This window comes from Oreochromis aureus, linkage group 18, assembly GCF_013358895.1.
Source record: "Oreochromis aureus strain Israel breed Guangdong linkage group 18, ZZ_aureus, whole genome shotgun sequence".
In the NCBI taxonomy this organism is placed as follows: domain Eukaryota; kingdom Metazoa; phylum Chordata; class Actinopteri; order Cichliformes; family Cichlidae; genus Oreochromis; species Oreochromis aureus.
Genome location: NC_052959.1, coordinates 37,215,390 through 37,232,696, shown reverse-complemented (window position 1 = coordinate 37,232,696; position 17,307 = coordinate 37,215,390). Strand labels below are relative to the sequence as shown.

Below are 17,307 nucleotides of genomic sequence, written 5' to 3'. Positions count from 1 at the left end.
CAATATATTTCAGTTGATCTAAAGAGGGAAGCGGAAAGAAGATGAATGGAGAAGGGGAGAACAGGGGATAGGAGAGGACAGGAGAGAAGAACATTAGGATCCCTTGAGTTAATAAGTAATCTGTTATCAATATGACATACCTGGCAGTCATGAAAAAGATCTTCTTGTCTTTCCCCGAGGTAGCTAATGAGGCAGCAGATAACGAGTTCCCTTTCTTCTCAATGCTCTGTGTCTGTAGGGAGATACAATTTAGTGAAAATACTAAGTGGAGTGATTTACATACATTAAGACTGAATTACTTAAAAACATGGCTGATGCCTCTCTCCAGCTTTCAACAGGTGAGAGGCTGGGTACACCCTGGACAGTCAATCACAAGGAAACATAGAGACAGACAGGATAAACAACCATGCACGCACACACTCAAACCTAAGGACCATTTAGAGAGACCAATTGACCTAACAGTCATGTTTTCTGACTGTGGGAGGAAGCCGGAGTACCCGGGGGAACCCACACATGCACAGGGAGAACATGCAAACTCCATGCATAAAGACCCTGGGCCAGGATTTGAACCCAGGACCTTCTTGCTACCCACTGCAGCCCTCCATAATTACATATTTGTGAAAAAAGTCAAATAACATACGTCATTCAAAGTGTCCAGCAAAGGTCTCATCTTGGAACCAGCAGCTCCTCCTCTGGCACACATACGCTGCAAAAGATAATCACAATCCTCAAAAACACATGGCACAGATGTTCAAAAAACTGCCTCTCATTGTCAAAAGAGCATGAATTACAGACAATGCATGTGAACGAAAGGATGTTGCCTGGCTGGGATGACTGTGAATGATGCCTTGACAAATGTGTCCTTAATGCACCCCATGTCTTGATAGTGCAAGGGCAATCTGCATGAAGGCAGGGTATGGAGTGAACTCGACCAAAATGCCCATGTATTAGCCTGATGTGTTTCAGCAGGTCTAATCTTTTTGTGGTTGTGAAGTTGCACAACTTGCATTTCCAGTTCATTTTCCCATAACTGAGGACTTTGGTTAAGATTAACCACATTTTGAAGGTCAATGTGATTTATTTCTTTAGAAACTTACATACCTGTAAAGGATACACCGGGGGTGGGGACGTGGGTGGGTGCGTCAGCCCTAGAACTGGTAACAGAGTTGTCTATCAGTGAGCCTCTGCTTGTAAAGGACACACGTGAGGACCTGAAAAAGAGGGCAAATAGTGAGTGTCCACATACACAGATTCTTCATGCAACAAAAATAAGAAAATACATTACACAAAAGAAATTTTCAGACATGTACCTGGTTACAAGTTATTTATCAACCTGAGTCTCTTTAATGAAGGTAGAAATTAAACATAAGGTGAATATTCTTCTTCAGTTTTTCTTTGCTCCTCTTATCTGAGAAGTCTGTCTGTCTGTTATACTTAACACGGGTCTGTTATGCAGAAATTACAGATTGTGTACTTACCTCACTAAAATAAAGGCATTGCAATTGCATAGATTAATATTCATGCTTCATGGAATTAGCTTCATAGATCATATTCATAGATATAATATGCTTCATAGAACATGCCGTATTTCTCCAAATTATAGCCCAGATATATAATATTCAAAATTAATTTGGACCCCAGGTGTTTAAAAGAACCAGGTTTCTATATGTGACCCGCTGAATAATTGGGGAAGTATGATTATGAAAACAATTATTAAGCACTGACGTTCTAACACTACCCAATATAATATAAAATCAATTCAAAAATATTTTATTTGATCCCACAATTAAAAAAAATCTTAGGTGCAGCAACAGTGGGTATTTTCACACATACTAGTGGGATACAGTAGTACTTTTGTTTTATTTTTAACATCTGCCATTTCAATATTTTAGGAAAAAGCTAGCATTGACTAATTTTTAAACTTAAAACAAGCAGTCAGACAGTCATGCACAGGCCTGGACTGGGACAACATTTCAGGCTGAGAGCTTTACCCCTATGCTTTTATTTTGGTGTGACACCCTGGGGAACTTCAGCTACTTTCTGTCAGAGACCGTTGGCAACACTGATGGTCTCATGAGACACCCTCCCTCCCATCAGTAAGTAGGAGAGACTTTCTATCCAATCAGAGGTGAGGAAGGCGGGACCTGCCCTTACTTACTGAACGTAAGATACTCTTTAACCACACATCAATAAATACAGTTAATAATTCAAACTCTCAGATCAGTCTTTGTTTTTTTCTGATCGTTTCACGTTGGCTTTATTTGTTTTGCTGCTGAAAAATCTCCCTATAACTGGAGTTCATGATGCTGCTGTGTCCCAGTGTTTCCCCGCAGTGCGAACAGCTGAGCGGATTATGAAGCAGATACGTGAGTAAAGCTGTATCTGCATGCCAGAACAAGCGACTACTGCCGCGCACATTTTTAAATACAAGCAAGCATGCTTCAGAGCTTTTTCAGAAAGTTCTGGTGCTGCTAAAACAAAGCCGCCAGTTAAAGCTGGGAGAAAGCTTTCATTGAGCTCTCCGGGATGACGAGGTACAGTGAAGATGAATGGGGAGACGCAGACGGATGCAACAGCTGTTTTTTAAGAGTTTTAAAACACGGCTGTTGGGAATGATCTGCCCAGTGTTCATAGAATCTCAAAGACATACAGGATTTAAGTTTGTTTACCTGTTTTATGTGTTGACCCAGAAGCAGAGCCACCACAACTTAAGGATTGCTGCTCTCATTTCTCAAAATAATAACAATAATAATAATAATAAAAAATCGTCTGACGTCCATTTTCTTTTCCATCAAGGAAGGAAAGTAGTTTGCAAAGACCGCGATTGTAATTATTGGGGGTGTCCAAATTCATGGGCTGCATCCTCCCGGGGACGTATTTGTAGACCGATTACGTCACAGCGACGCTCCGAAGGCTGACCAATGCGTCCTCCTTTTCCCCGAATTTGAAGGATGGGTCGGGTGTGTCCTTCGTGGCCCACCATATCCCAGAATTCATAGCGCTGCCCAGCCAAACTCCAGTTTCCGGCAATGGCGGCCGCTACTAAGTTTTAAAATTACTCTTATTATTCTTTCTGGGTCACATAATAAACTTTTAACATATTTTTAGGCGAGAATGTGGGTGTGTAAACTTCAAATATCTGCTCGGTTTATCAAAATATCGCATATTTGCACAAGTGCTTCGACGTTTTCGGAGACGTCTGTTACCCACCAGCTCGATAGCTAGCTGAGAGCTCGAGGGTCACTAGAGCCGCCGAGAACGGCACAACTCCCGGCACATCATTTTCAGATCACCGCTGTCTTTCGCTACTCAGGTTAAATGTAGGTTTACATCCGGCCTACCCGACCTTCTGAGGACCTGGCCACATAGCCCGCGAAGGCCGGGCCCTCAGGAGGATTCAGCCCATGAGTTTGGACACGACTTCAGTGTTCCGATTACCAGTCCGGGACTGGTCATGCATGCTGACTGATAAAAAGCGCACCACCAACACATTTCATTGCAACTTACCGACAGTTGTCTAGACGGTTAACAGACAGCAACAGATTCAAAGTTTCATTTCAAGTAATGGTGCATTACACAGACCTAAGCAATACAAGTAAAGTGTAACAGCTCATTACTTCAAAAATTACCATTTGCATGCGCTATTATATATTATTCACCCTATGTAAATAGCTTAGCTTCACTTCTGTGGTTCGATTGGGTTCGATGGAAGCTGAAGAAAGGACCCAGAATTTGCTTGCTGTCCCGCTCAGTCAAAAAGCGCGGTCTGGTGCGTGCGCAATTAGGAACATAAGACTCACAGTTTGGGGGTATATTTTACTGCATTTTTTAATGTAATGTTGTTACTCTTAAGAAAAGGGTATAATTAACCCATTACTTTATAATTCCTTGGCTGAGTGCAATAATAGAGAAAATTTTATATGATTTGCATAGATTATATATACCTCTCTCCAAAATAGCTTTTATCAGTGTAGGGGGGCGCAGAGCCATTGCAGGGGGGGCGCGGTATGAAAAGAAAAAAAACAAAACGATTGGACACTGCTAGCACGGGGCTCCCACACAAACGCAAAGCAGGAGACGAAGCATCGCTGAGTATGTTTCCAAACCAACTTCCTTCCAAGCCAAAGACTAGAAAATATGATGAAGCATATCTTCCCTTTGGCTTCACCTGCACAAGTACCAAGGTAGGTCTCCCCTGCAAAATTAGTTTTCCCTGCGTCGGGAGCAGCGCTGGGCTGTTTAAATCACGGACAAACAGGATCCCACATTCTTGATTTTTAGTTCACAAACACTTCTTGTAATAACTAACTACTCCTGACATTTTGGACATGTTAGCTCTTTATGCAGTAAAGTTACAGCGGGATACAAATAATATCAGGCTGATCCTGCCGTAATTTGTTCCCGCTGTTCAAATCACGGACAAACAGTATCCCACAGCTGTTTATGTGTTTAAACCCATTTTGCACAGAGAGGCATTTTTTGAAAAATGTATTGACAGCAATGGTGAATATTATTACACAGGAAAAAAAACAACTACACGTAAAATAATCACACCGTGACGCTTCTGCCTTTCTAAATACAGGGACAGTAACTGCGTGTGTGTATTCAAGCGTGTAAAAGTTGAAGATAGTCAGATTAACAGTATTTTGTCTCTATTTGCCATTCTGCAATTCATCTGTAAACAATAACGTGGCGCACAGCGTGACGTGAAAAAAGGCACATACCTTTGACGTTGCGAGACGAACTCTGTAATCCTCGTCCACACGTAAACGCAAAAGAGGAGTTTTAAAAAATCTCCGTTTTCAGTGATTCAAAACGCCGTTTACGTGTGAACAAAACAGGTGCGTTTTCAAAAATACCTGTGTAGGTGCGGACGTAGCGTAAAAGAGTTAGTAGTTTATTTTATTACTACATGTAATTTATTGCAGATTACTTGTATTTGCTTGTATTTGGGGGGACATTTTTCTTGTAAAACAAAGGGGGGCCCAGATAAAAAAGTTTGGGAACCACTGCATTAAACGAAGCAAAGAAGTTGTGTGGAAAATTTTTTATAATCAAATGATTCAAAGTACTTGATGAATCGTTGCAGCCCTAAATTTCTTTATATGCATTTGTGATTAGAGTTAACAAGCTGTGCCTGTGCTGTTAGTAAGTGACCTGGAGCTAAATATGATCTCTTAGTTTGTGCAGATGAGGCGTGTCGCACTGAAATGAGCTGATGGCGCTTGTGTTTTCAACACAGCACCTGTAAAACCAGCCACCCCTGTCAGCGCTGTTTGGGGACTGTGTTCACTCACTATTTGACTCATTTAGTAAATCTGGCTGTAGGTGCTGGTTTTGATGGGTGACTGTGTGTAAAGACTTCATGTGTTTGATTTTGAGCCCCTGGGGGCAATTATAGAGGAAGAACTACAAGTGTTGTGTCATTCTCCAAATACTTCTGGACCTAAATGTATACACACTTTTCTCTCAAGGTAGAAACAATGAACAGATGAAATGTTGAGCTTGGAGAGCACATAAAACGTTTAGATAAAGGGAAGATGTGTGTTTGAACATCAAATTGAAGTGAATAAAAAGTGAAGTTAATCACACTTCTAAAAGATTAAAATAATGTTCACTAATTCAGATTTTACTAATGACATCTACTTTGAGCAGCTGAAGGTAGCCTTTTCTGCTGTTGTCGACATCACAGACTGGCTCAGCTCAGAAGGAGACTGAAGATGAGCAGCAATCATGAAACTTGTTCCCATAGCGCAGCATGTCTGCAGCAAGCAGACTGGGGCAGCTGTGTGATGCTGACTTGTCACACTGAGGGTGATTAACAGGAATCAGCTGATGTGGATTTAAACTTAATGATGATACTTTATGGTTAAAACATTTTTCAGATGTGTTTTTCTGTCATCATGTAACACTTCTGGAGTCGTTACAGTATACTAGGACCAGTTAGGTTCGACTACTAGAGTAGTAATGAGTGTAGCGTGTGATAAAGACCCCAGACCAGAAAATAAGTTTAAATTGCCGGCTTATTATTTTGTAAAGACAGAGAATAGACAGTTAACACACATTACATAAAACATTCAACACCATATTTAGGAAAACAAGATATTTTCTTTCCCTTTTTAGTTGAATAATTTCTGTTAATTTAGCCTATTTATCTCAAAACCTTTCCTTTGGCTTTAAAAGGATGTTATTTTACACCTAGGTTATTGTTTTATTTATTTCAAGTTCTAAGTTCAAGTTTACCCTTTAAACTATTTGAGTTAACACTGTGTAATTTTAAATCAAGTTTAGTTCTTTAGGCCCAAGATTTAATTTAATCTTGGTCTAACTCACCTTTAAATTCCAACCATTTCTTATTTTGCTCTAACCCAACAAAAGTATTTAACACCATTAAAATATAACGTTGACCAAAAAATAAATTACAAAAACCAAAAAATGTAAAAACTGAAAACAGTTCAGCAAAAGGCTGAATTAATCCCTTAAACAAACAAACAAACAAAAGAAAGTTGTCTCTGTGTCCTTTAACTATTAATCCTGGAATTGCTCTGAATGGTTTTCCAGTGCTTTGAAAGTCCACTGTTCTCTTTCAAACATTCGTTTCGGTGTCTCACTATGGGGAACGCTCTCTCAGCGTTGTCCTCAGAAGCCTCTATATCATTACTCCAGCCAGCATTGGCTGGCAGTCGTGACGCCAGCGTCAGGGAGGGGCCACCCTCCTCCCTATAAAAGGGTGTGACGCAGCGTCACCCGTCATTCAATTTCCTCTTCTCGCTTCTTAGAAACCTCATCTCTCCTGACTGTGAACGTGAGTGCTAGCTTAACTGTCCACGCGAGCAAGCTAACACCTTGGTCACCGGGCGCTAGCACGTTTCGCGTTCGAGTCGCCTGCTCTTCACCACAGAGCCAGGTCGGAGAGTGTTAGCTGCCACCACGCACCTAGCACAACAGCTAGCTGACAAAGCTAACTGTCTTTGCTACACACGGTCACCAAGCCAAGTAGCACAAGCGCTAGCCACCACACTAGCTAGGTCATACTAGCTCACCATAGCTACCCGACCGAGAGAAGAAAAAAGATCAGCGTTAGCCGTCCAGCCATTCCAAGCTAGCTACACCAAGCTTCCTTAATATGGCAGACTGCAAACCGCTGCCCAGAATTTGCCCCTGCGGTTGCAAAATCTCAGGTTCAGATACACATGATGCGTGTGTGATGTGCCTCGGGCTGCAACACGCCCAAGCGGCTATTTCCACACCGGGTTCATGCGAACACTGCGCTCGCTTCACCCTAAAAAGCCTTCCCCGAAGGCTAGCCCGTCAGGCTAGCCTGTCGAAGAAGGACCCAATGCTGTCTCCAATCGTCCCACCGATGGAGCACATTGAGTCAGCCACACCAGGTACCAGCTGGGGCGACGAGATGGATATCGTCCTCCCGCTGGTGGATGATGCCGAGGTCAGCTGCGAAGCTATGTTGTCTGATTCCCTCGAGGCTAATGACGAGCTACTCAGCGAATCCTCCGAGGGAGCGTCGGAACATCTCGTCTCGGACGAGGATGACGACGTTTTCTTTGCCCCCTCTGGTCAGAATTCTGCGACACAAGGGGCTGATTGTGATAACCCCGGCACACAGTCCCGCGGCATGGAGCTATTTGACGTTGCAAAACGGGCAGCTGAAAAGCTGGCAATCCCATAGCCCGCGGTGACAACGGAGACCTCCACCTCACGATACGAGGGTAAAAGGCTCCCCAAAGCAAAGCGCACTACTAAGCAGGTACTGCCACTTTTCCCCGAATGCGTGGACGAGGTCACACGCTGCTGGGCAAAGCCATTTTCGTCACCCAACCCCGTGCAGGGAGCGGCGGCGTTTGACTGCGCTGGAATGAAGGAGAAGGGCATCTATCAAATTCCCACAGTGGAGAATCTGGTGGCCTCTCATCTCCACCAAAACCAGAAACTTTCCATGTCATCTGGTCCGTCCCTGCCCTCCAAGGCCGAACGCCTGCAGTCCTCCCTGGCTGACAAGGCGTATAAATCAGTTGCCACCACCGTGAGGGCATTGAACGCCTCATCGCTCCTGCTAGCCTACTCGGCGGAGCTCCAGGACCAGACTGCTGCGAACCCGGATGCTAGCGAGCTGTGGGAAGAGCTGGGCATCGTTACGGACCAGTGTCTCCACCTCACTAGAGCAGCAATACAAGCGGCGGGCAGAGCTCTCAGCATCATCGTCCTACAGGAGAGGGCAAGATGGCTGAACTTGTCGGGGCTTTCGGACAGAGAAAGACGTGACATTCTGGATGAAAGCATCGACCCCGCTGGCCTTTTCGGGACCGCCGTTGCCACCATGCAAAGACGGTGCGAGGAGAAAAAGAAAGAGGGAGAGGCCCTGCAGCTGTGTCTCCCTAGGAAGACCCAGGATGCGCCCCCGCCTCCACCCAGTCGCCGCACGTTCGCTCAGGTCACCAGCCGGCGTGCCGACATTTAAAATCCCTCGCCGCCCAGCCCCGCAGGTCGCGGCCCAGGGTCCCCTAGGTTCGCAGAACCCTAAGACCCACTGGCCCAGGAAACATGCCCCACCTGCTGCCGCTCAGGGTGCCCCACCACCAGCCAAGCAGTCGGACCGCAAGAAGAAGCGGGCTGCCTAACATCACCCACGGGGAGATCGGAGCCGGATCAGCCCGGGCTCCAAGTTCACTCCAGGGCTCAGTTCCGGAGCCCGTTCGGAGAAGTCTGTTCTGTCTCCACCTTTCAGCGCCTGGGACTCGAGTTGGATCCCACAGAGCGCATTTCAACAAAGAGACGACGAGACACTGTTCAGCTGAATAAAGCATGTCACAGTCTCACAAAAACACAGTTTATTAAAAAGCCACCCGCTGCATCCAGGCATGTTGCCAAGGGCACGGGAAAAATGTGTGGAAAACACAGAAAGTATGTTGAAAAACATAATGCCCCCATGCACCCAGACACCACCGGGGTTGGTTCCCTCAGTGGTGTCCGGCCCCATGAGCGCTGGTCAAGCGCGCGCCGCCCGCGCATGCGCAGTCGGGTCTGGCCTGCAGGACCAGTTTCCGCCACAAGAGGGAGCCAAAGCTCCGTCTACTGTGGAGTGCCTGTCTTTGGGGCCGCTGTCAGCAAGAATAGAGAGATGGCGAGCTCTCGCTGCACTGAAAAAAAAAGTTCTTTCAATTTACTTGATTTTATTGTGTACATCGGTCCCACATAATATGAATAAGTATGACTGACTTAATTTTCCACTTTCCCTCAAGTAATTAATGCTTGTCAAATCAAAGTATTTTATTTACATCAGATTACTTTAAAAAATCATGTTTGATGTACATACTATTTATTTGTTAACATAATATCAATGCATTGCATAATGTCAATATATTTTAATGTTTAACACCAACTTATTTTTGATTGTCAGTGGTATGCAATGATATAGTGTAATGTAAACACATTGCAATTATGTTCCTGCAACACAAATTATGGCTTTAAATCCTACTTAATTTTTTCAATTGAAATATTAACTGATCATTATTGACAAAAAAGGCAAAGACTGAGTGCTGCTGAACAATTCACCTTTATTAAACTGTAACAGCAGTTAAAGCAGCAAGCTGCCATGAACAACCCCAAAATCACATCCATATAAACTTGTTAACACATTTTTAAAGATAGCCTGCAGAAATAACTAAAAGAAAAATTTAAAACATTTGCAAATATTTCACAAAAAACTGACCTTAGCAGCAAATAAAAGAAAGTGCTTATAGATGATCCTGTCATCTCTTACATATAACATTTGTATTAATTACACAATTGAAAATTTAAACTAAATTAAGACTACCTGAAAAAAAACAACATGCTTTTATGAATAAACAGATTTACACAAATATAACTTGTGTATTATTTGACAACAGTTTCAGCTTCTGTACAAGCATTTACCTGTACAAGATTTCAACTAAGTTGAGCCTTAAATGACATTGTTACATAACTAATACCAAACACCTACATGAATCTTAATCTTCCTTTTAAACATATAAGCAGGACATTAAGGTTGACTCAGAACATATTGCTAAAAGTCGTCAGTAAAAATTTCTTACAACATGATACCAGAAGGAAAAATCATCCTTGCAGTCACATGAGGGGAAAGCAATAAAAAGATAAGCAGTAAAACGTTACTGAACACAAAATGAAAAACTGCAAAGAATTGCAGAAGTGCTGTCTTTGACTTCTCAATGAAACAGATGGTTTTTAAAAGCAAGAACTTTAGAGAGTTTAGCTCCATCCAGTTCCATGAAAACCTTCTGGAAAACGTCAAAGGTGTAGCGGAGGTCAGCAGGGTAGGTAAGGTTTAATGCATACATGAGTCCAAATAGCATTATCACAGCAAATACTACATTATCCAAATTCTTCACCACCCTGATGCCTGCAAGGACAACTCTTGTTCTTCTGCTGAAGCTTGCTCTTTAAGAAGATAAATTTGAACAGTGGTGTCTTCAACAGTCTCATTGATGGCACGTTCTTCCATGCCCTGTAAAAAAGAAGTCATGTTAGTCATTTCATGCCAAGTAAGTAATATGACACACTGTGGAAAGTCCGAGAAAAAGAAAAAAAAAGACAAGTACATACCACATACTCCCGGATAATCATGCCAGGGTCTTCACCCATGTAGATACACACTCACATCCAGCATCATCATCTTCACCCTGAAATGAAATGTATGTAATTAGCATCTTCATTCAGCCCTTGTCCTTCATTTAAGTTTTAATAGTGTACTTTACATGAATGTTTTTAAAGTAAAGGCACACAAATTAATAATAGGTTTACTGGCAATTAATAATAAGTTGACAAAGTGAAGGTTAAAAAAACAAGCAGATGTAAAAATACAAAATGAGAGAATTTATCATGGGAAAACATCTGAAATCTTCCACAATTATAAAGTTTAATCCAAAGAGGATCATGTTAAGTGAGTGTTGAGGCTTTATCACTTACATTATCCATTTGTGCCACAATTCTTTTCAGTATTAGTCCAAGCCCTCCTCTTCTGTTGACCAACTTCACCAGGTTGTCCAAGTGGAGATCCAGCTGAGCCAGGAACTTTGTTTGAGGGGGGATGGTGGCAATTCTCTTAAACTCAGCGTTGATCTGAAAACATGAGCACAGAGGAATGAGTTTCAAAGGTTTAATACCTGGAAGAAGGCTGCAATCACTCATGCTGAAGAAATGGGCTGTCAAATAACAACTGTGCCTTAACCATTTTAGGCTAATACCGCAAGAACACCATGTATGAGGCAAACCTTACCTCATGGAAGTCAAATAGAGCAGGCCATCTTGCCATGAAAGCCTCCACCATTGGTGCATCACGAACAACTTCATGTCTTCTGTATGAAAAAGTCTTTTCCATCTTGAGTTTCACCATCTCTGTTACTCTTTTTATGTCCATGTGGTGGGCTTTGACATGTCAATAGCTTTAAGAGTCCCTTTGTCTGCTACTTCTGAAACCGAGGTAAGGTTAAGAAACTCATTCCCAAACAAGGAATCCATAAACTGAAGTCTGAAACTGCCCTGAAGACCACACTGTCTCTTGACTTCAACGATGAGATCCTCAGTTGATTCAGGCGCTCCATTAGAGAGTGAGCCTTCGACAGGTTCCGTCAGCCAAGACAGTCTTTAGGACCATAGGACTCCCCATAGGACTCTGTAGGCAAAAAAGAATTACATATCAGACATTCAGAAAGAACCATTTCAGTTTAGTTTTCATACAGCTATCCATACTCAATAGTCAAAGTTATAAAGATCAGACATAAAAAAAGAAGAATTTATCTAATGAAATACATGCGACTGAACCTATTACGCTTATCCGAACACCTTTTATTTCTATATGTCTTTTTAAAGTCACAATGTGGACTGATCCAATCTTATAGTCAACCAATGGATAAGTATCAAGGAGTTAACAGATTGAAACAAGAGTGAATATTCTTGTGGATACTGGGCTGAGCTCAAAAGCTCTGTCGTGCTCTCTGTACCAGCCACCAAGCTCTCTGACAATGTAGAATATGCTGTGGTACAATGCAGATATGGTTTTTCAGTATTCTGGCAATCCACCTGCTGCCCTTTGGGCCAGTACCATTCCCTTTCTATAAGTTATGCCCTTTAATGTCACACACTGTCCAAGGTTGACCTCTAGAATGTCAGGGAATATGTACCTAATGACTTAAGCTATCTCCTCTTTAAGCAAATCCACTAGAAAAGCTGATACAGCTGAGACCTCTAATTCAGACTTGCCAAGAGATGGGGAGTTTAGATGGTAAGCTGTCATCATCTTATGTTTTGACTTCTGTGATCATAAAGGCAAAAATTCCACCATCACAAAAAACATTAATTTTAATTGAAAAAAGGTATTCCAGTCCAGAAGAGTACCAATCTTTCTCTCATTTATATATAATGTTCTCATATGTTCCACACAAAGTAGAAAAAAAAGGGGAAAAAAAAGGGTCCTAATTTTTGTTAGGACGATGTTGGAAAATTCACAATACATCACTTAATAAACTTATCTCGTAGATATCTGCTGTATTATTTGGGCTTGACCAATAGAATAGTCAATAAGTGACACTTCACCTAAAACAATGACTAAATGGAAAAATGATTTGGCATTTATGGCCACAGGTTCTTAAACCCACGTCTAAGGTGGCAGGATCCTTATTATAACTTGAGTGCGTGTCAGCAGCAAGAATTACAGCCTGACTAATTAGCCACTGTAGCCATAACTAGCACGAGTAACACAAACACTATTGCGCTCTCTCAGTGACGTTTTAACTTGCTAAGCCATCAAAAACGCCAGTGCTCTCTGTCACAGACATAAATTCCATATCTGACCGACAACAGCTGCTTTCTCCCACTATGTGCAATTTGTTACTATTTTTCAGCTTTAGCCACGAAGCTAATACCAACTTTAGCTAGCACTGTAAAAACAACATGTAGATGCATTACAGATTACTTTTCATATAGCATGAACTACAACAATTCTGTGAAAACGTACCCAACTAAAACAAATGTATTTAGATTACTTACCTTCTCAGTATGCCTGACTCAGTGCCAAAGGTTGCATGTGGCTAAACAGTCTTCCAGAATCTGGCGGTCAAATGCGCTCTCCTTAAATTATGTTGTTGTCTTATTGGATAAGACTCTAGGTCTTATTATCCAATCATATTTAGTTGTTGTCTTTGAATATATTGCATCATTTCCGGTTGTGGTCAAACATGATTACAATGGTTTTAGTATTCTAATTTAGTCACTTTAAATCAATGCAAGAAAAATGAGTAGTCTCAGTATTGTTTATAATCAAGTAAATTGTACTTTATTCAATCATGTAAATAAGAGAAACATGAAAGGCTTGTGTAGAATTAACTAAATTCATTTGTGCAAATTCAAAAGCCTGCCAATTCCCATTTTTTCAGTGTGCGCCAGAATGGGTTGTGAGGACATTAGAGCGAGGCTATCGTTTGCAATTCGCAACCACCCCTCCCAGATTTCACAGAGTGATTTTCTCTCTTGCAAAAGGCGAATCAGCCAGGATCCTGCAAGAAGAAATAACTACCTTGCTATCAAAGGGAGCAGTACGAGAAATACCCCAGGAGCAGAGCCAATGTGGCTTTTACTCGAAGTATTTTCTCGTGCCCAAGAAGGGAGGGGGACTGCGTCCGATACTGGACCTACGGGCATCTGAGGTCATACAAATTCAGAATGTTGACGACCTCCACTCTGCTGCATGTCGTGCGCCCAGGCGATTGGTTTACATCAATAGACCTGAAGGACGCATATTTTCACATCCCTATTTATCCGCCTCACAGAAAATTCCTGCGCTTTGCGTTTCAGGGCAGAATGTACGAGTACCAGGTCCTGCCGTTTGGTCTCTCACTGAGCCCGCGGGTATTTGTGAAGTGCACAGAGGCAGCCATAGCCCCACTGAAGAGGCGGGGCATCCGCATAGCAACGTACATAGACGATTGGCTGCTGCTATCAGAGTCAGAAATAATGGGAAGAGAGCACACCAGGTTGGCAGTGGATCATCTGATGGCTCTGGGTTTCACCATAAACTACGAAAAGAGTGTCCTGCAGCCAGCTCAGGCCATCTCTTTCATAGGAATAGCTCTAAACTCCGCCTCATACAGAGCGTGTCTCTCTGTGGACAGAGTAAAAAAAATGCTATCACATGCCGGCATTTTTCAGGTGGGGAGATATCTCCCATTCAGAAAATGCCTGCAGATGCTGGGATTAATGGCGTCTTCACTGGTGGTCATTCCACTAGGCAGACTGCATATGAGGGAATTTCAGCGATGGGTTGCATCACTGAGACTGAATCGAAAGCGCCATACCCACCGCCATATCAGAGTGACAGCAGACTGCGCTGCAGCACTCCACTGTTGGAGAAATCCCACATTTCTCACTCAAGGGGTGTCACTGGGGGCTGTCACAGCCAGAAAGGTGGTAACCACGGATGCGAGTCTCACGGGCTGGGGTGCCACTCACGAGGGCAGAGCAGTGAGCGGCAGCTGGGACTCACGACAGAGGGGTGCTCACATAAACTGGCTAGAATTGCTAGCAGCATTTCTAGCACTGAGACACTTCCTTCCCTGTTGAGAAACCACCATGTTCTGATCAGAACAGACAACACCACTGTTGTGGCGTACATCAACAGACAGGGCGGGTTACGGTCCCGTCCTTTGCACATGCTGGCTCGCAGACTGATCATGTGGAGCAGCATCAATCTGTTGTCACTGAGAGCTACTCACATTCCAGGAGCTCTGAACTTGGGAGCAGACTTAATGTCCAGGGGAAACCCGCAGTACGGGGACTGGACCCTGCACCCACATGTGGTGACCCAAATCTGGACCCGCTTTGGCCAGCCACAGGTCGATCTGTTTGCCTCGAGGGAGAACGCTCAGTGTCCACTGTATTTCTCCCTGAAGCACCAGGAGGCTCCGCTAGGGGTAGACGCATTAGCTCACAATTGGCCACATGCTCTGCTTTATGCGTTCCCTCCACTGGCCTTAATTTCTCCCACTCTAACCAGAGTGAGAGAGAGAGGGCTGACAGTGATATTGATCGCCCCAAGGTGGACGAGGTCCCATTGGTTAGCGGAGATTATGCCCCTCTTGTGGAGCGAACCTTGGCCTCTCCCTCTCCGTCGAGACCTAGTCTCCCAAGCCAGGGGGGGAGATTTTCACCACCCCCCCAAAGCGCCTCGCCCTGTGGGCTTGGCCCATGAGAGGTTGAATCTGAGTACGGCAGGACTCCCCCAGGGTGTTATAGCCACTATTCAAAGTGCTAGAGCCCCCTCCACAAGATCATTGTATGAGAACAAGTGAAGGGTATTTGAGGAATGGTGTGGAAAGTCTCACACTCTCTCCTTTCAGTGCTCTGTGAAAACAATTCTCTCCTTTCTCCAAGAACCAATAGATAAAGGAAAGGCCTTTTCCACGATTAAAGTATATCTAGCAGCCATTTCAGCCTGCCATGTGGGCTTCGTGGATGGCCCAGTGAGCCATCACCCGCTAGTCTGCCGTTTCATGAAAGGGGCACGACGGCTCCACCCGGTGTCTAAACCTCTCGTTCCCACGTGGGATTTATCCCTGGTGCTGGGGGCAGTTTCACAGCCACCATTTGAGCCACTAGACCAGGTGGAAATAAAAATCCTGTCTTTGAAGACTGCATTGCTCCTGGCTCTCGCATCTGCGAAGCGTGTCAGTGATATTCATGCGCTGTCAATACACAAAGAGTGCACCCGATTCACACGGGATAACTCTAGAGTCACACTCAGGCCAAATCCGGCCTTTGTGCCCAAAAATCCTTATCTCCAATGCACCCCATTGGAGCTGGAAGCTTTTTGCCCTCCTCCTTTCTCCGCCCCTGAACAGGAGCGCCTACATGCTCTCTGTCCAGTTAGGGCTTTTTCACCTATATAGAGAGAACGAAGGCTTTCAGGAGGTCGGATCAGCTGTTTGTTTCCTGGGCTAAACCACATCTTGGCAAGCCCGTTAGCAAACAACGCATTTCCCACTGGATTGTTGAGGCGATCCAATTGGCTTATTCAAGCACGGGTCTGTCCCCCCCGGGGGGAATTCGTGCTCATTCTGCTAGAGGGATGGCAACCTCTTGGGCCCTTTTTAGGGGTGTCTCTATAGAAGAGATATGTGCAGCGGCGAGCTGGGCTTCACCTTTGACCTTTGCAAGGTTTTACAGGTTGGATGTCACTGCACCATCTCTAGCCCACACTGTGTTAAGTGTGGGTCCCCACGAGACCTCCTAAGTTGGCAGTCAGTCGTTCAGATGGGCTTATCTGGCAATACGGGAGTCTGCATATCCCCATAGTGAGACACCGAAACGAATGTTTGAAAGAGAACTTGAGGTTACTCTATTCCGTAACCCCCGTTCTCTGATAACATGAGTGAGGTGTCTCACCAGATCACCCTCCTTGCACGAAGCGAGGAAGAAGTGAGCTTATCTTGAATGACGGGTGACGCTGCGTCACACCCTTTTATAGGGAGGAGGGTGGCCCCTCCCTGACGCTGGCGTCACGACTGCCAGCCAATGCTGGCTGGAGTAATGATATAGAGGCTTCTGAGGACAACGCTGAGAGAGCGTTCCCCATAGTGAGACACCTCACTCATGTTGTCAGAGAACTGGGGTTACGGAATAGAGTAACCTCAAGTTCTTTTGCAGGGGTGTATGGATTAATCCTACCAGTTTTTTCTGCGAAACAGCTTAACGTCCAGCAGGGGGCGGTTTTCCCTTTTCCTGCTCGGCACAGTTCAATGGGTCCGTGGGTGGCTCGCCATCTTGTTTCTTACTTAGCGAATCAAACTCCGATTCTAGCTCGGCATTTCCCGATCCAAACCTTAATGGCCTACCATAACAATAAAACAATGTGCATAAACATTTGAAAATAACACACAGGTAGCCCTTAAATAACAGTAAAAGTCTGTTTTTTCCAGCTTATTTAGTCCTAAATGAGGTGACGCCAATATGGCGCTGAAAACAACGTCAAAGGCCTTTGAACTGCAGCCTGTGTGTCGATTAAGCACCAATCCACCGTTTTTAACATAAAACAGCATAAATCTGCTACCTTGGCTTTCCATTTGCATGAAATGAGCAATATAATACAACAAAACATTTCTTGCATGAAATAAAATACAATTTCTGAACTCACCAAGTCCCGTTCAGTTACGTTCACAACGTCACGAAGGCAAGGACAGGTCGGAAAACAAAAATATTGGGTGTGGCTGGTCACAGGGATCACGCTGCAGCGTGCCCTTTCAC

General features: G+C 43.9%; 1 long non-coding RNA gene across 2 annotated transcripts; it reads right to left on the bottom strand.

Annotated features, from left to right (window-relative positions):
• Positions 1-10,638: 10,638 nt before the first annotated feature.
• On the bottom strand, positions 10,639-13,124 carry LOC120434416. Of its 2 annotated transcripts, XR_005609076.1 has the most exons (4): positions 13,060-13,124; positions 11,291-11,686; positions 10,981-11,133; positions 10,639-10,694 (listed from the first exon to the last, which is right to left on the bottom strand). It is a non-coding gene; the product is annotated as an uncharacterized LOC120434416 (long non-coding RNA). The 2 variants fall into 2 exon arrangements; XR_005609075.1 differs by lacking the exon at positions 10,639-10,694 and having other exon boundaries at positions 10,934-11,133.
• Positions 13,125-17,307: the final 4,183 nt, after the last annotated feature.